Here is a 20,326-nt window from a genome sequence, read left to right as displayed (position 1 = left end):
TGAGAAAATACCACATATATAGAATTTAAACTCGTGTTAAATTCAACCACATGGGCTGAACAGTTTCATAATGATAATCGATTGGATTAGTGTTTTCCTTCTCTGTGGTGCTGACAGAAACATGGGCTCGATTAAAGGCGAGGCTGGTATCCCTGTGGGCTTGTCACATGTTCCACAAAGTGTATAAATCAACTTAAATAATTTAATAAGTTTTAGATTGAATTACTGCGTAGAAATCAGAGAGAGAAAAGCCTCAATTGTGACACAAAATTTTTGATCTGATATGCTTAGAGTGATGATAGAGCTACAAAGACAAATTTAAATGCCCGGAGCCTTTCATGTTTGTTTATTTCAAGTGCTAACAACATAACATATATAATAAACGCTTAGTAATTGTCCAAATCACACAAGAAAAAACACAAAGGTTGAGGGACCATGGTTTTAGCATGCTGAATATCCTTAGGTTAGACTCATGGCCACATTTCATTTGTAATTTCATTTGTCATTTCAAGAGAGCTCTTAAACAGTGTAATTTAATCTTGGAGTTTAGTTATAACAAAGGAAATACAGTAAACACCGGCCATTGCATAACTAAATTTGCCATAAGTATGTGAGAGAGAAAAATAAAGTGGAGAAAGAGAAAAGTTGATAGTGAGAGAGAGAGAGAGAGAGAGAGAGAGAGAGAGAGAGAGAGAGAGAGAGAGAGAGAGAGAAAGGTTGGATCAAAAAGTGTCTCATCTATCCTCTTGGCAGTCCTGTCTCTTGACCCTCTGTGTCAGATCCTACCCATCCAGCTGTGTGGCCAAAGTTCAGATAAGGGCCCTAAGGTGTTTTTCTGATTGATCCAGCCAACAAACAATGAAGGCTGTGTGTCTTGTGCACCATTGCCGTCTTGGTGTGGGTCAAAGAGCTAGCCATCTTTGCTGCCTCTCCTGCAAACAGTTGACACATCATGATGAGTGAAAGGTGTGCGGAGAGCGAGGGAGCAGGAGCGGCATGGTGGGAGTAATGATACGTGACAGAGAGGTGGAGAGAGAGCTTTGTTTGGGTCTGAGTATGTTGCAGCGCTGCCTAATTGAAGGATGTTTTAATGCTGTCGGAGGATGGCAGGTTGGAATAATCATAGCTATTTGTTTATGCAGTAGACACCTCGATTGACTTTTAATGGCTGCAGCCTGTGTAGTGCTTCCAAGCACCCGGGTGAATTTGACTTTCATTACCGTGTGGAAAACATTCGCTCATCTCTTCTGCTCCTCTCTCTTGGTTTACATGAAGATGCTGGATTCTGCATAATTGATGAGGCAGCTTGTTGGTTGGTGAGTTTCTCTGTGACTGCAGAGTTGCAGAGTTGATCCCTGGGTCTGACTTTGTCTTCTTTGCAAGACACTTCCAAATCATGTCTGACCCTTCTGAGAGAGTGTTTATGTGTCATGATAGCGATTCAGTAGTTGTCAGTAACTTACATTTACTGTACTTTACTTCAAGTTCTATTTAATATCAATATTGTCAATATTTTCAATTTAAAGGTCAACTTATTACCTTTTTCCTGAGCTTCCAAGTGTGGAGCATCAATCACATGATAACAAGTGGTTCTATATTCACAATTTCAAAAATTCTGGACATGAGCTAAGCTGTCTTTTTGTGTTATACTGTAGCAGATTGTCCTCTACTAGGATACAGGTTTAGTTGAACATTTAAATTATTCCTTATTATATTCTCTTAAGTTTTGGTATTTTTATCCATCATTTTATCTGTAATAAGCATTATAACTGTGTGCTCCCTTTTGGTGTAACCTTCAAGTGAAGCAGTTGATGATAAATGATACAACTTTCAGCTTGTTTATAACCTGTCTAATGATCTGAATGCTTGTTTATCTCCTTGTTGGATTTTGTTGCAAGAATATCACAATGTTCCCATATCTCACCAAAAAGTCATAACAAAAACAAACATGCAGAAAGTCCAAACCTACAGAAACAAGACCCACGTTGTATTAAAGCTGAACTATCCTTTAAAATAAAGTCCTAAAATGTCTGAGAGCTGCCTACAAATTATAACCGCCACTGCTGCTTCCTGTTAATTAAAAATCAACTCATGTACCACTTTGTTTGAGAATGCCAAGGCATCGGACTGCAGACAATCATTAACATGCTGACTTTAAAAGGGACAGCAGTTTATTCATTGAGAGATAAGTTTTCTCTGACCTTCTCTGAGGCTGGGTCAAGGGTCACATCACCGAAGGGGATTTTAAGATGGCTGTTGCTGCTGCTGGTGTCTGTCTACACATTAGCTTCCAGGGAATAAGCTTCCTGTTCACCATATTAATAACAAAAGCTGGCTTGTTATTGTGCATTATTACTACCTAGCACGTCTTAGAGAGTCATGAAGTCGGGGTGATAGTGGGTGAGGGTCAGGTCCTGTAATCCACAGCTGCAGTGGGGGGTTAATTTATCTCTTTTTTCTTTTACTTAGCATTCCCCCCTCAGTTCCTAATGGGGCATTGATCGGTTGGTAGTGGGGGGGAGGGAGGTGGAGAATAATGCTGTTATCTTCTTAAATATGTAATAAAGGGGTTACATCATGAGGCTTTGAATATTACCATTATTGCCCAGAGTGTGAAGGGGAACTGGGAATGTGTACAACAATGCAGTTTTACCAGGATTCTATCAAAAAATACTTGAAGAGGTTGGAAACAAAAAAACACGATATCTATTGTTCAAATGAATTGCCAACATCGCCACACAACTGCGATAGAACCCTCTGACACACTCACACTGTATTGATGTTTAATTACATTAATATGCAATATCAGTCTCTGCTAGCTATTTAATTATGAATGAAGATGTAATGACACTACCATTAATATTTAATTAAAGGGCAATAAAGTGTTATTTGGCAGCATTACAAAACTAGACACTAATAAAGGAATGTCTTTATCCAGAATCATTAGAGACAGAAGAGGCCTGTCCCTCTTAAAATTTGACTGTCTAAAAAAAGTAAATTGAGAGGACACACAGCGGTCAAAAGTGTGTATACATCTGTGTGTTCAAGCTAACGTCACTGTTGTGACAGTGTCTGTGATCAAAACCCATAGAATAGCTAAGGGCACTAAAGTGGAATGACCTTATCAAGCTGCAGCGAATGTGTTTTCCATGCTGCTCAATAGAAAACACAACGTGACATCAACCTAACGGATACAAATAAGAGGGAAGAAAGGAAGCAAATGGGGCCCTATAGAGATGGTAAATCCCCCTGGAATACCCTGAATATCCTGCCACAGTCTCCAGCCAGGTAAACAACTCACTGCGTCGACACAGTCCCCTGCTCTGGGCGCAAAACAATTCAATACACTTTGCAGTGGTTTATTCCTGCTCTGTCTCCTTTCGTGAATAACACTTGAGGAAGTTTTACGTGACATCATTTGTCCTCTAACATTTGCTATCTACCTCTTTTGATATAAACTGTGACAATTTGTTCATGAATCCTCAGAAAAAGTGGAGAGGCCAAAGTTGTGTCCAAAGTTTGCCCAGGCAGGAATGCATGATGCCAACAGGCACAAAGCATTGCTTAGCACCAGACACCCATGCAGTGACATTGTGATGCTAAAGCTGCAGCTTGTTTACACAAGTTTCCCCCTTTTCTCCTCTCTGAAGCCACCATTTAGTCAGACAATGGGCACAATGTGGCCCTCATCTGTGAGTGGGCCGGACCGACAGGGTGAGCAGTCAGCTGGGGAACTCTGGTTTGCTCTGGAGTGGATGTTTACATCTGTGGGAGACCACATTGTTTTAACTAAGATGTCTATGACACACACACACACACAACATTCTGATCTGATAACAATGCTAAATACTGTTCTTTATGATGATGACATTTTTCAAAGCATGGTCTTATCTAGTCTATTCTATTCTACTCTATTCTATTCTATTCTATTCTATTCTATTCTATTCTATTATATTATATATGTTCAACATCCAATGCCAATATGAAAATGAAATTCTCGCTTTCTGCAATACCTGAATATGACTAAATTATAGGTAGGTTATGTAGTGATAATGGTTATGGTTTATAATCTATGGGTAAGGTATGATCAGTGTTAGGGAACTATAACACTTAGTTAAGGTTAGGAAAAGATGGTTGATCATCCATCTTTTATTGCAGGTTTGTAACAGGTCTCCTGTATTACATTCAGATGTGCTGTTATACCATCTAGTGGTTCTCAAATTTTTTTCAATATTGTACCCCCTTTGAAGTATTTTTATGCCAAGTACCCCCTAACCCAAAACATTTTCACGTTTGTTGGGTCTGTTAATGCAGTTAACGATTGCATTTAAAATAGGAATATTCAATATGAAACTTGGTTTATTGACCTAAAACAATTTTTTTCTCACAGGTGAAAGTCATAGAATAATTATTTTAGGAATTATGCATAAATTATATTTTTTGAATTAACATTTTCGAAAAATATCACATACCCCCTGCAGTACTCAAAATCCCTCCTAGTCCCCCCATTTGAGAAACACTGATCCACCAGACATAACCTCACTTTCTGCCTCGCAACAACACTGGTATTATAAGGTGTAAATCAAGAGTTGCTAAATGTCCAATATCAACGTAATGTCTGACGATTACTGGACTGGCAAGCTTGACAGCATTAGCATGTGACATGGTTTTAATTGTTAGCATTATAAACAGGATATACCTCTCTTTCAAGTGATTAGAGAACAAAGATTAACATTAGAAATAAATGATATGGAGAAAAAGTTTGCATAGATTTCATGCATTTTACATTTCTCTGTCTCGTCATTGCACCAGAAAGTGTTGTATCTTTAATGTGTACATCTCCAAGAAAACTTCTTGCAGAGTGCAAGACTGACACGCAGGCCTCAGAGCTCCCTCGGCGTATATTAAGTCCAGCTAATGAGCTGGTCAATGTGACGAGAGGCGGCTGTGATCGATGTCCCCTCTGAATTGATGTGCTCTGCAACGAAGGACACTGACCCACCGAGAAATGTTGATGAAGTAGCTGCCTGGAAACTTGCACTTCCCCACAGCCTGCAAGGAGTCTGTGAACAGCACTATGAGGATGGGGTCATATCAGTGGACGTCTGCACATGATCAGCATGGTTTTTATATCAAATATAAACACTGTGTATATAGTATATATACAAGTATACATACCTCCAAGTTGTATGAGTATGATGGTTTAAAAAGATTTAAAGGTTGCATATGTTGATGTTTGTTAATGACATTTTAATCATGCTTTTGAGCAACAACATGATCTTGAAGTTTCAGATCTAGATGTATTAAAGTTTGCACTATATAAATATAAATATATATATACACACCCACCACTGAGCAGATATATAGTTAGCCTTTGAAAGAAATTATGGTCAGTAGTATAACTGAAACTATGTTTTCTTAATAATGTAAAACTTGATATGCAGTTCAGCTTCCTTCATCTTTGTCTAATCATGAACAATGTATGGATATCTCTGTTTTTGCTAATCGCAGGCGCAGTGGAAGAGACTGGGCTGAATCTGCATATAGTAATCATCAGAAAATTCCCCAGCAGAATATATTTGCATAAGAATATTACTCATTGGCAGTGACCCCGAATGAGGATGAGCCACATTACTAATAGGCTTCTCTTAATGCTAAAATATAAATCCTGGGATATATATCCGCTTTGACATTAATGACTAAATGTTACCTCTCAGCCTTGTCGCAACGATGATCAAAAGTACTTCACTTCTCTTTTTTTCCCCTTTCTCTTTAAAATTTCAGTTCTGTCTTTCTTTTCCGACTAATATTGTGGATAAAAGATTTCCGTGTGTCAGGCTTAAAGAGGCAAAATTATTCAGTGACTCTGTCAGAGAAAGTTTCAGAGGCACTGCAAGATGGACGGCGCTGAAGTTGTGGGGGGACTTTGAACTTTGTGTAATTGTATTTTTCAAATTTGTCTCCTCCTTAGATTGGACATATTCAAGAGAAAAATAACACTGATGTTGACGCTGTTTACTTTTTGGTTGAAAACTTGGTGGTTGATATGTTGGACAGAATATGCTGGGAAAGTCTCTGCCTTTCTCTCTATCTCTTTCCCTTCCCTCTTCCAACTGGCTTTTTTTTTTGTCTCGACTGCACATTAAAGCCAATAAAGATGAAATGTCTTCAAAGAAAAAAAAGCTTGTGTGCCACCTGACTTGTCTGCCATCCTCGGGTCCTGTTCAGTATGCAGCGCGGGCAACAACTCAATTAACCAGAAGCCCCTAGCCATCACACCAGCAGGCTGCCTCATAATATTTCCCATAATGTTTCATCCAATTTGGAGAGTTTGACGTTTACCCCCTGCAGGACTGCAGCGATAGACAATGACTGAAGGCAAGGGGGCACTGAGGTGGTGGTGTGTGTGATTGTGTGTGGGTGTTAGATTGTGTCTGTGTGTGATTGTGATTGTCTGTATGTGTGTGTGTGGTGATGGCAAAAATCATGCAGGCCTGCAGGTGAGCATCAATACCCCTTTTTTTTTATCAACTCTTCCAAAACTTTGCAAGCACAGGAATATATCTAAATATATTAAAATTCTTGTACATAAACTTAACATTCCACACTAAAGTAAATATGTTATGTATATATGTGTGAGTGAGAGACGGAGAATAACAATTATTTTGTGAAATATCACACACACTACAGAAGTAATAGACTGCTGGGATAGAGAATGTTTATAGCACAGTGCCATAGGATTAAGATAACGTTTTAGGAGAGCTTCACAGGGCTAGAAGCCATAGATTCTCCAATACTCAAGACTTTTCAGAGGCCATTTTAAGGCCCCTTGTCATTGGCATGACCCTCTTCTTACCCCCCCAACAACCCTCCCTCCGTCTTACCATCTCCCTCGTTCTCTTGGACAGAAGAGGGCTTCTGCAGCTCCTAAGTGACAGCGAAGGAGTCACCCCGGTGGAACTGATGCCCCTGATCAGCGATGGGCTGGAAAAGCATAAAGACAGAACAAGAAGGGGTGGGGAGAACGAGTACGGAGCGCTGAGACAGCACTTTCTCCAACCCACAGAGGGAGAAGGAGAGAGCAGTGGGTAAGGGTGAAGGAGGTAGATACAGAGAGGTAAAGAGTGGGATGAAGAAGAGGGCGGGGTCTCATTTATGATTAAAAGATAGGCCAGATAACCCTGCGAGCCTGGCCCATCACTCTCCTTTAAAATTAGGTTCTAATGGCATCTGGGGAAGAAGGGGAGGCTTGGGCGTCATTACCCAGAATCTCTGAATCCTTAACCCGAGGTAGGGTACCTCTCGCCTGGGGAGAGAGACCACCTAAGGTGCCTTTAAGCTGTGGATAATGTGTGCACAGAGTGAAAAATCTACATGCATATTGTAAGTTTTCCAACTGTGTGTCTGCTCAGGAACAGGAAATCAGCAAAATGCCTTGGAGCTAGAGATTAGTGGATGTAATGTGTGTATGTCACTGCATAGTTGTGTATGTGTGTGTGTGTGTGTGTGTGTGTGTGTGTGTGTGCCACTGTGTGTCCGCCATCGCTGCGTCTCTCTTCAACATGTCGCTCCTAATGAGTAGGTGATTAACGATAATGTATCTCATTAGTTAAAACAGGTTTCATAACGACACAGAGTGTGACTAGAACCACCACTCCACAGCCTTCTTCAAATATGGCTTCTCACAGCTGGTTCCACTCTATCTGAAGCTTTGGAAGCAATTTTCATACAATTTAAAGGGAGACACGGTAGAGTTAGATCTGATGCCATGTTCTGCCTGCTTACCAACTTGATAGATTTCATCATTTTATTTATTTCAAACAAAACATTGTAGACGAATAGTTCCAAAATGAGATATCTCAGTGTGTTTTCAAAATTTTCAATGAAATATCCACAGATATTTTTTTAGAAAGGATATGATTGACTTAAATTCTACCTTCCCACGCCCACACGCTATGTTTCCTGCTACCAGACTTCATGCTGATCACTTTAGTTTACAGTAAACAAGGTCTACTTTTGTTGTAGACAGCTCTGAAAATGCTTCTGGTCATAGAAAGTGACACTAACTAAAGGCCTGCTGATTATGCCCTGGGGTAAGATGAGGCAAGCAAGTACCCTGTAGGCAAAAACAACAGTAAACAAAAAAATGGCATCACTTTGATTGTTATTTTTACCTTAAGTTTTTATTATTATTTCAAATCATAATAAATAAAAAACATCATCATCCCTTTGAAAAACAATAATTTAAAATAAAAATGAAAACATTCGAGTGAATAAACATCCGACTTCACACCTCTATGGTTCACACATGGCACAGGCTTACAAGGACACAGGAAAAAAATATTTCACCCTTAACATTTTCTCTTGTTCTTTCTTAATCCATACTTTATCTATACCATCAATGTCTTCCCACTTCCTCCTTCACATTGGTCCATCTCCTGCTTGTGTAAGGGGCAAAGCACTGCAGCCATTTCGCAGCCCGCCTTTCCCCCTCGATCCAGAGGAATGCAAATAGTTTGCAACCTGACCCAGTGTCTCCCCAGTGCTACCCAAACAGGGCGGTCTAACCATCCTGAAACCAACACCATGAATGTTTCCATCACTCATATTGAGATATCAGTATCTTTATAGTTAGAAATCATCCATATTTTACCAGCTCTTCTCCAGCTGCCCCCATATATCTTGCTTTGCTGGGTCTCGAGCAACTTATCCGTCTTATTTTGGGGCCCATATCTACACAGTGTTTCAGTCTGAAAGAAGATACACAGAGACGGCTGACATGATGCCACTGGAGGAGGCACAGTGATCACATCAATCATAATGTACGACACTTTCCATTTTTGACAACATTTCAACAGCTTGGAAACTTACTGCTTGGGTGCAAATCATTATAAAAGCTATTTTAGCTCACTTTCTTTACCAGCAAAGAAGAATATATTAACATACTATTAAGCAATACAAATATAACTGTTAGTACATATACTTGGCAATGTTTCAGAATAAAACCCAGCAACAAAAAAGTGCAATAATTTATAAAACAATCTTCCACCAAGAAATGTAGTTCAGCGTTATTCAGGAGAACGGTTGCCAAGGAACACACAGACGCAGTGGAAAACATGCTTAGAGATTGAGGATATTATTGACATTTCTCTGGATATCGTCATTAATTGTGTAAAAAAAGTGTTCAATCATGTTGGCAGTCTTCTTTGCTTGTACAGGGGTGTTTGACTCTGGACAGATGTGTTAGTATTGCAGTATAGTACTGATGTAATGCGGCTCCAGCTGCGAGTATATATGAACAAGTATATAATCAAGGACAGGAACGCTCTGTTTTATAATGTAACATGTACTCTTTTTGTATGACTATTTCTATTTTCTCTATTGTAAGGATTTCTTATAGTGATTTATCTGTTTGTGACTTAACATTGAAAGAGAAAAATTGTTTATATTTGAACTTAATACCCCCACAAATACCCCCTTCCAGATTTACCGTCTCTCTCGCTCCCACTACCCTTCTCTTTATACATCCATATCCTTCTCAGTTGTTTACAGAGCCTGGTATGTGTATCAACACCAGATATGTTCAACACACACACAGAACAGACAACTGACAATAAGGAGATATTTGTTAAATTTGTGAAAAAGTGTATTGGATTAGAATCGCTAATTTTACCTCTAATGCTGGCCTTCTTCTGTGTTTTATTATGCATCCTTTCTCTGGAAAGCACTTTGTGTTGAAATGGGCTACAATAGTAATAAAATAAATAAATGAATGTATTAAAATTCTTCTTTGACATGCTTACAAATAGGCTAGGCTATATGTTTTGTTTTGGAAATCAACAGTCTTGCTTTGCACTTTATCATCCGTTTATTTCATAAATTGGATTTAATCCTAGAAAGATGTTATCTGTAGATCCTTATAAAAGCACTATACAAGTATTAACAGTTTCATTAGAACCAATGGCTACTTTCTACCGAAGTCCCAATGAAAACTGACTGGCATTTTGTTCTTTCAATTATTCAGATTAATAAAGATAATAATTATGAAGAGAAAATAGACTTCACTGCCAGAGAGGGATATGAACAAACCATGGTAAATACAACCAAAGCTAACCAGAATATCACCAGAAAATATATGATTTGTAGATTTGTAATTTAGGTAAACTGTGGACTTGACATCTGTGACAGCAGCATTAGTTAGCTATGGAGCTAAGACTTTAGCCACACCTGTGCATTTGGCATTAATAGTAACCGTTAACGTTCACACGTCTTTTATCGGTAGCAGATAGTTATGCTGTGGCGAGGATAGCTAGCAAGCTGGCGCACATTCAACGCCTTTGTCTCGGTACAAAGCGGTGGAAGGTAACTTTACAGCAAAACTGTCAACAAAAGTGAGTCAAGCAAAGCAGTCGTCTGGAAGTAGGATTGATCCCCGAGAATTATTGAACTTTGTAGCTAAAACAAAGACATGTGTAGAAGAGCAGGATGTTCATGAAGATGTTTTGCAGCATTCAGTTAATTTCACCTCTTCAACCTTTATTTGTTGCTAACATAAAAATCCAGTTTGTTAGCTAGCGTTAGCTAACACCAACCAAGTTAGCATTGTGTGGGGTTAACGTATTTATATTGAGCAAAACATCTGTGTGGGGGAACATATCAGAATGATCTAACTCACTGCACTGTGAAGAATGTGCTAACATTCAGGTATTATTTTACATTTTGAAACCGACAAAGGCTAGCCTCACTTAGTCTGTTTTCTTGTTTCATGGTTTTCATGACCACATCTAAATGCGTATAGTCCTGTTGCCAAGCAACACTTAGTTACATAACTTCTTACCATCAGCTGTAGTGTTAGCATTTTGCATTAAATGTTGGGTGTGTCTTTAGTTGTTTTTTTAATCTCTTCTGTGCCCTGGTTTGTATTTGATCGCGACTTACAAACAATATTGTAATTTCAAAGTGTTTCACATTAAGTTGTAACTGAGAGACTGGGAGGAGGTTTCTGTTGTCTGACCTATAACATTGCATGCAAAATGTGGTGATGAGCCTTGGCGTGTATGATGTTGAGCCTAAATCTAACAACCTACTTTATCGCAGAATATCATCATATTTTTTGTACTTCTGGTCATGAGTGCATCATAGGTCAGATATATTATGACAGTTCCTGTATTGTGTGATCTGCTATATGACATTGTCTATCCACATTTTCAAAGTGACATATCAGTGTACTGTAGATGGGAGGCCCAAATAATGCAGAGATGATGCAGTTGTGAATCTGCATCAGTGTTAACTATGAGGAAACAGCTGCAGTGTGCTTAGGACTGCTTGTTTTTCAATGTATATCAGGGTCCAAAATTAGCTCCCGCCACTTGCAAAATGCAAGTAAAATTACATGTTGTCGAATCAAATAAATTAGGTCAGCCGCCATTGGCGTGTTCCTGAAATAGGCTCACTCACAACAAACTTTCATCACTTCAACACAAGTTGATTGACCATGTCTTTTTTTGCATGGACTCTGCACTCTGGCAGCATGCATCATACGGCCGTCAATTGAGGGCATGCACTAAGGAACCACATTAGCCCACAATAAAATAAATTAAATGAGATGACCTGATCATGTCACTGAATGTGCCTTTGTAGATGGAAAAGCTGATTTTTTTTTTCAAGTGATCTTTACCCAGTATTTACAACTTTAAAACTGTCTCATGCATACTCTTATCTTCCCTACACCGTAGAGAAACAAGTAGTGTACATGTCTGCAACAGATGTAATTTAGGGAGAAAAAGAATTGCAGTACAGACGCAAAGCATTAAGGAATGAGGGCAGATCCTACATCAACAAAAAAGGGGTGGAAAAAGTCCACCTAAAAAGGCAGCTGGAAGAATATGGGACATAAAAGTATGGTCCATTAAAACTTATCAAATTTATTTACAACATTATGTAGTTTAGGACCATAGTTAATGTCATACGTTTGGTTTTGCAAGAGGGTTAAGTGTGTGCAGATAAGCAAGGGCATGTGGCAAGCTGACTGAGGAGAACAGAATTTTATGCTGTCCCATATGAGAAACAGCAAGCCATCATTCATTCTGGTTTAGAATAGGTAAGAGAGCCTTTCTAGGCTAATCATAATGGTCACAAAACCATGATAAAATTATTATTTATATAAATATAGGCTATGACACATTTTACTCCTAATGTTACCGGGGTATTCCGTAGACCATGTGTTTTCCAAGGATAATGCTCAATAACTTTTGCTTTAATCCTTTTATAGTCAATATTACTGACTTTTCTTACACTCTATATAGAAAGCCCATTAACCTACCGATTTCTTTCTTTTTGTCATATAGGCCATGCTAAAGTATTTTGAGTGCTTGAATGTTGGTAATGGGCTCAGTCTTGACAGCTTAATCCACCAAAGGCTGTGTGTGATGATAATGCAAAGTGTAGCCTAGGTGTTCCATAAGAGCAGGTGTGGATTATGAATTTGAGTCCCCCTTGGCACCAACACCTTAGGGGCCCTTCCACCTACAGAACTCTTTGGCACTAACTGTAGACCTTCAGGATGTGGTGTATGGCAGAAGGGGTAGAAAAGATAGGATTAATGACTGGACCCCGGCCATCGTGCAGGCTGGGGGGCCATGTGGCACATGGGTCCTTTTAACCAAGGGACCTAGTTTAGTCAACCAGCAACCGTGGAGCATTGGGAGTTTGCTAGTTTGCTTAGTCAAGTTTTTTTTGGGACCTTAGGCCAGTGGTTGCTAGGCCTGTATGGCCTTACACAAAAGTACGCCTGAACCTGTATTCCTGGTTGCCATCTTTAGTGTCTTCTTCCTTCTTTATATTTCAGCACAAGGTGAAACGTAGACAGATCCAGAACCCAGAGATAACTAAAGAGAGCGTCCAGCAGCAGGGAGGCGAGAGACTGAGTCTGTACACCAACATCCATGTCTGTGAATCAGCTCAGCATTGGTCTTCAGGTTAGTCTCTTATGTGTTTTCCTAAATGTCAACATAAATTCTGTAGACATTTCCCAAATGTATGCAAGATATGATTTAAGTTCTTTTTTCTGTAGAACTGATTCAGGAAAAAATTAGCCTCTCAGGCTAAAATTACAGGATCCTCAGAGCCGGGAAAAGGAAAGGCACTTGAAGCCAGATCTGCTCTAGAGGATTTAAGAGGAAAACATAGCGATAGGTAATTTTGTTTTGGTTAAGGCCATGCAGGGTACCGGGAAAGAATATACATGTACTTCACATGTTTTTTTATCGTGGACACATGAGTACTACACCGTAGCAAAACAACATCGCGCTGAATGATAATCTCTTCATATCGCCTGAACGTAACGTGAACACTGTTATGTCTTCACATGCAATTGATAATGTTATTTAACTTTTTTTGAATTTTTGAACTGAAATTTTGACGAGGTCAGGCTGGCACCAATGATTTTCTCTGCAGTCCTGGTGTACCTCGTAGTCTTTAGTATTGTCTGGTGGCTGATGAGAACCACACAGTGATGGATGTGCAGATAGTAGACTGCATTATTGCTGTGAAGAATTGTGTCAGCACACGGGGGATCCCAGAAACTAGAAGGCTCCCACAACAGACACAGTGTTCAGTATGGTCATAGGGGGCATTGCTGAGGGGCACTTCTTGAAGTCCACTGTCATCTTCTCAGTTTTAAGAGCGTTCAGCTCCAGGTTGTTCTGGCTGCACTGGGGCCAGCGGATCAACCTCCATTTCTATGCAGACTCGTCACCGTCGCGGATGAGGCTGATTACTTTTGTGTCCAAAGCTAATTTCAGTTACGTTACTCTTGTAACATATGCGTCAAACTGTCTCAACAACATACAAATAAAGGATTGAAATGCCATCTTTGAACCACTTATACAGGAAAATGTAGCTTCATAAAGAAAAAAATAGTGGCACCGCAAGTTATATATAATATTTTAGAGCTCTTGTACATTTCTTGAATGAGCTCATTTGTATTTTGAACCCTGCTTTTAATGACATCATGAACATTTTTATGGCCTGTTGAAAAATATTTTGGCTGGTAAATTTTGTCAGCCATTGGCAGATAGACCAAAAAGATCATTTTTGACTCTGGAGTGTAGTGAGTCCAGGAGGCTGCACTGGACAGGCTGTTTGTGTTTTTGTGTGTTGGGTGGTGGGGGTGTTGACAGTGAACAAAACCCTTTTAGCACTATCATAAAAGCGGCATTTAGTATTGTCACAACAACTGCTTAGGAAAAGCCAAGCCTCCATTAAACAAGGGCAATGATGCACTACAAAGTCACAACCCCTCAGCACAGCGGCCTGCCATCCAGCCAGCATCCCTCTCTGCATAACTTACTGCCCGTGTTGTATACAGTTCCCGGTACACAGCAGCATGAGAGAGTTTTTCTGAGTGATTTCCAGTGTGAAGTTATGGTGTTGATTAGCACAGTGACAGGTGCCATGATTAAAATGGCCGATAGTAATAGTGCAGCATTCATGCATTGACAACTTTGCTCTGCATGGCTTTGTGAGTGGTGATGTATGACACCATTAGGGTAACCTCAGGGCCCTGGAGGACACTTATCTCCCTCGTCACGTCCTTCACACTTCCCATTCTCCCTCCAACAAAAGGACGCCTGCTCCCCAGTCTGCATGCTTATGAATTGTGTGTGTGTGTGTGTGTGTGTGTGTGTGTGTGTGTGTGTGTGGGTGGGGGGAGGTGGTGTGTGTGTGCGATGTATGTCTGTGTATGTGTTCATTGTCCATCTCTGGTAGTGAACATAAATACTGGCTTATGTGTATCGTGTTTCATTTTGTTGGTTTATGTATCGGTTTCTACATCTGTGTCAGATTTAGGCTTTTTTGTATATTGCAATGGAGGTGGTAATACTGTACTGTGACCTCATACAAAATACTTTCAGTATATAGTTCGCCAACACTTAGCAAACTGGTTTAGTTTACTAAGCATTTAATTCTAACTAATCTGTAACTCCCCCTCTCTTCTGCATCCGCCATTCCTTACGGAAACACATACTACCACAAAATAGTTTTTGATCTTTATCTAGTTCATCAGTTTATCATTTGTTTCACATATTCTGTCCAAATATGAGTCGTATTTCTCATCAAAGACTTTGTACTGAAGGTGGGTAATCTATGGAAAGTCTGCTGCATAAGCTCCATAGAAATGGGAGAACATTGCAGTGGTAAAAAATGACTAATCTTGTCTTGTAATAAGAGCAGGCCTGATATCAAGCCTCATATTTGTGTATTTCGGGTGTGTGTAGTTAATGTGTAGCAGTGTTTCCCACAGTGTTTTGTTAGACCATTATGGGTGGACCTTTAGACCCTTTAGGGGGGTCCATGATCCCAGGATATTTTTTTGTATATTTCATATTTTTCGGAACTTGTACTTTACTTGAGTATTCACTTTTCCATAACTTTCTACTTCTACTCTACTACATCTCAGAGGGAAATATTGTACTTTTAACTTCACTACACTTATTTGACACAATTATTATTAGCTATTTTGCAGATTCAGATTCTTAATACTACTGTAAATCAACTGATAAACTACGATGTATTACAAAGTTATATTTAGCCTTATTATTAAGTATATAAAGTAGTTTGAATTAGCTTATTTTTACCAGCTTCAACAGTAAATTAATATGACACATTTTGCATCAACAATTATAATCCTATGATATACAGTAGGCCTGCCCCGAATATATTATTTGAAATGGGCCGTTCTGCTTAATAACTATACTTTTACTTTAAGTATATTTTGATGCTAATGCATTGTTACTTTAACTTAAGTAACATTTGGAATGCAAGAATTTTACTTATATTTATACACTGTGCTTTAGTAAATAATTTAATTATTAACACATTGGTTGTATGAATATAAATTGTGATTGTGTTACACTCACAATGCATGGTACACAAGACAGAGTTGGCTGGTTGCAAACATTGCCGCAGATTGGACGCAGCAAGCCTTAAGTTCCTGGACCAAAAATGAGGCAAAGTCCAGCAGAAGTGTGTTGTAAAGCTGACACAGGCATAGCTGCCAGCCACTTTCACTTGCTGAGCCATACAAGAGAAAGTCTCTGCGCATTGCTGTGGAAGAAATGGGCCTAGAGAGGGCCAGCTGTTAAGAAGTGTAAAATATTTTGGTTCATTATGAGACTGTCACAGGCAAGAAAATTTAGGGTTGTGCGAAAAAATGTTTAGTTGAATCAGTCTCAACTTTTGCCATAGTGCTACGCTTCCACTGCTGTTGGGTTGGCCAATTAAATAAGACCAAGATCACATAACTGGTTTATTATTTTTTAACGTGAATACCATGTCTCTCGGTTTACCTTGGGATCATTGCGACAGAGGATAACATTTCTGTCCCTGTGTAACTTCAACAAATTATTGAGTTGTAAAATCCTTTCTGATAGTTTTATACCGTACCACTACCTGAAACAACATATCTGTGTGTATTTTTGGTCCAAACAGCTGATTAAGGCACTACAGACAGATTACTGTTTTAAACAGGAAACAGTCCCATGATTCAAAATCAAACACTGAATTAGTTGGAATCATTGCCATAATTAATATAGTGCCTAAAAATGCCTCATGTGTGTTTGTGCTTGTGGTGATATACAAAGCGTACAAAGATAACTGTAAACACATCTTCGTACCCATGGGGCCTGTCCGTCGCGCTGCGCTGGGCAAATATTTGTGAGAACACCTCTGTAAACATGCACATCCTTGGGGGGGTCAGCCAAGCTGTGGCTGACACCTACCGCAACCCCCCACCACCAATGATACTGCAGTCATGTCAACGGAAGTGTAAGGCAATACCCAGTTTTCCTAACAAGTTGAACCCGGCCGGAGGCATCCTGGCATCCCGAGACTCCAAACACATGTCCCCTCCCTACTTCAAAAATACACACAACCTTATTTTTGGCGGCATGCAACCCCCTTAATTATTTCAGTGGGCTGAATTTGAGACGATTGGGTTCTTAAGGTTTTGCGGAGGGCACAGAGTCAAGATACTGAGAAACAGCAAGAAAGAAACACCGAAGGCGACAGGATATTTAAGGGAGGGCGGGGGGGTTGAGTTTTAGAGGATAGACACGTACACTCACACAAGAACAGATTATGTACAAACTGCTGTCCCTGTCTCTCTTGAGCCCTTCGCTCCTGTCCTCGAGCCACCACCCCACCACTGCTGATGAGAAAAACAGACACAAGTGCTAAGCTCTCTCTTTCCCTGGGATTGATAACATTTGTAATTGAGGTGCTTACTATGGAGTGCCAGCTTCCTCAGTCGTGGTCGGTGGTTTCCAGGTTGTCTCAGCGCTGAGAGGCCAGAGGCGACGGGGGAGATGGGGGGAATTTGAATTTGTTAAGAGTGCGCGGTGTCCACACGGCCATTAGCAAACAAACTCGGGTGGGGAAAGCTAAGATCAAATTCAGTGCCCTCTAAAGGCCAGTTCAGTGATTTTATTCCAACACTATTAGTTTGTTAAAATCCAAACACAGCAGAAAGAAAAAAAAAAAACATCTGATGGAGGCTGATTACAACATGAATTACCCAACTAATGTCAACTTTATGTCCATTTTATTAAATCAATAATTGTATCAACACTTGAACAGGGCTATTACATTTTGTGAAATATATTGCTTGTAAAATACAGCTAATTATAATCTAAGACAGGACCAGAATGATCTGCATTTAATTTGTTGTTGATATCAATAATAATTTGATTACTAGCACCTGTTGTGTGCCTAGGAAGACGGTTGTGTGGTGAGTGATGTAATGGAACAGCATGATTATAATTAGAGTAATGAAGCATTGACATGTAGTTGGGTGCCAAAATGCAGGCAATGAATGCGAACCGTCTTTTATGTAATTATCATGTTTATCAAAGTTACGTCTCAACAAGTCTCTGACGGTCTAATAAATATTGTGCAGATCGTATCAGTGCTAGAGGTGGAAATCAATAGAGACCGAATAAGAGTAATAGCTTTCACCTTAAAACACACATATTCCAATTAGGCCCAGTTTTTAAACAGACACTTGACATTTTGAGAGCAACTGTTGGGTGCATCAGTGGTTAAATATAAACATCCAAACTAAATCACTGATTATCTGAGAAAATAAGGAGATTGGATCATGAGTTCCAGATGGAAAAAAAGGGAAAGAACAGATAAATGACTGGTTTCATCTTTGGAAAGGCCAAGTTTCCTTCTCTCTACATTTGTGCTTTGCACAGTGTTAAAGTTTAAAAGTTAGTTGTACAAATGACCTACAGAGATCGTGGCTCCCAAATGGCAAGTCTAAAAGGAACAACTCCGATAAATCATGGAGCGAAACTTGAGTCCGGGGCTGTTGTAGGAGATTTATCGGCAGCTGTATTTTTCTAGTGTCAACTGATGTTCCATAAGACTTAGCCAGCGTCTTACATTGCTTCTACCCACGCTCCCTCCCCACCAACACATACCCAAACACACACACACACACTGCTCGACTCCCATCACACACAGACAGACGGACACACACACTAACACCTCTCCGCTCCATCAACAGTGGCACAGCATTTACATTTGAGAGCTATTCCTGTGAGACTGTTAAACACGACAGATTGAGATGAGTGGCAAACCTCTAGTGCTACCATTAGCCCACTTATCTTATTAGTGGGGCAGCTCTAACACATTTGATACCCCCTCGGCTACTGCTGCTGCTGGCCTCAGGGAACCCGCAGTGGCTTCAAAGACCAGATCTGGCGTCCTAGTGGCTCAGCATGCTGAGTCGCATACCACAATGATGTTGGTTTGAATTCAGTCCTCGGCAGTTGCTCCACATATTACTGACACTGTCATCTCTCAAACGACTAGCCAGTGTAGAGTATTTGATGGACAACATGTTCCTAAATAGAGGATGAAATATATAAGTATATAAATACTAGATATAATTCCCTTCATCATAATTATTTCATGTCACATTTGATTTCAACCAAAATAGGTGACAAAAAGTCAAGCTGTTACTCAGTCTAACTTGTTCATTCCTGAGCCTGGCAAATTATAATTACCACTTGAGACATTCCTGAACTCTTTACAATTGATTTAATCCAGTGCACTAGTTTGTGCAATTCCCGAATAAATACATATTAGTATTCTATTAGTGTTTAATCAATACAGAGCTTACACAGTGATGTTGATATATACTAAACAAAACAAATGATCTATGGGATAGCACTACAATGAAGGACTAGCGCTGTATTCATATTACAGTAATTTGTGATTAAATAATGAATACATAACATAATCTTCCTGTAAGTCGCTTTGGATAAAAGCGTCTGCTAAATGACTGTAATGTAATGTAATGTAATGTAATGTAATCCTAAAATAAGTGAAGCCACGTCATTGAGAACACACAGGACTGAAGAGGCGGTTTCATCTTTCACTTACAACTTTTTCACAGTGAAGGTTCCTGCTACATGAATGAGAGCTACAAAGGTCTTCAAGGTGGCCCATGTGACCTCTCTCGCAATGCAATGTGTATTGTATGTGGGAAAGTATGAATATGCATGCTAAGAGTGTGTCTGTATCTAATTTAGATCACACAAATTGAATAACTAGTGTGGCTGACAGCCCTAGCCCCTCTACAGCGTCATTTGATATTTCAAATTTGATTGGCAATCCCATTATAAAATGAACGTGTTTTTTTCCCGTGTGGTTAACGGTTAGCATTCAAAAGAAGGCCCTATTTTTCCCCTGTCTATTTTTCAGTGGAGGACAAGTTTAAAATATTTGAAACATATTTCTGAGAGGATCGCAAAACATGAGAGCAGCGGGAGTCGTCTGGATCATGCTGTGTTACCGGGTTTATGTGGACGGGAAAATGTCGCTGCCCAAATTGACACGCTCCATTCAGACTCATAACGGATGAGTGGAGGAAAACAGTTATGTGCTCAGTCGTATCATAAGCTGTATCTCTCTCTCTTTGTCTGTATGTCTGTCTGTCTGTCTGTCTCTGTGTGTGTGCAAGCCCTGGCCACCCACCATTTCTTTACATATAAAAACACCACTGGTCATTTATTCTATTAAATGTCAAAAATGGTAACATAAAGAAGCATATGCTTGAATTGAGATATAAATTAACATGCAGAAAAAAATCTATTTAGGTGCTAGCTTCAAATACATCCCACTGCACTTCAGTAACACTGTCAAGAAAGACCTTTTCATATGTGTGTCTCTTTTTGGAATGACGCACTACGCTGGATCGGTGTGATTGACAAGCGAGTTCTGTAGTGGTAATGATACGGTGTAAATGAGTCTCTGT

The sequence above is a fragment of the Anoplopoma fimbria genome, chromosome 8 (genome assembly GCF_027596085.1).
Source record: "Anoplopoma fimbria isolate UVic2021 breed Golden Eagle Sablefish chromosome 8, Afim_UVic_2022, whole genome shotgun sequence".
NCBI lineage: Eukaryota > Metazoa > Chordata > Actinopteri > Perciformes > Anoplopomatidae > Anoplopoma > Anoplopoma fimbria.
Note: the sequence above shows the minus strand (reverse complement) of the source record.